Genomic DNA, 368 nt, shown 5'->3' with positions numbered 1-368 from the left:
TCGGCCGTTTTATGGTTGTTCGGCGACTTTTGATATTACCGAGAAGTCGGCGACTTTTTGAGTCCCTTCAAAAGTCGCCGACTTCTTTTGAAACCTATTAACTATAAACTTTAATAAATTATACCATATTCATTATAGTTTCAAAAATGTGTAAAAACACAATAGTTGTTATAATTTGTTATATTATAATCATATATATATAATTTAAAAAATGATTTGAGAAGATATAATTGGGAAGGTATTGTTTCATTTATTTTTTAATAATAATTATATCAAATTTATATGGTTTATTTTTTCAATATCTTTTACATGATAAATGGTATTTTATATAGTTATTTAACTAAATATTTAGGTCAGCGAAGTAGAAT

This window comes from Entamoeba invadens (assembly GCF_000330505.1).
Source record: "Entamoeba invadens IP1 unplaced genomic scaffold scaff_1105074724775, whole genome shotgun sequence".
Classification (NCBI taxonomy): domain Eukaryota; phylum Evosea; order Mastigamoebida; family Endamoebidae; genus Entamoeba; species Entamoeba invadens.
Note: the sequence above shows the minus strand (reverse complement) of the source record.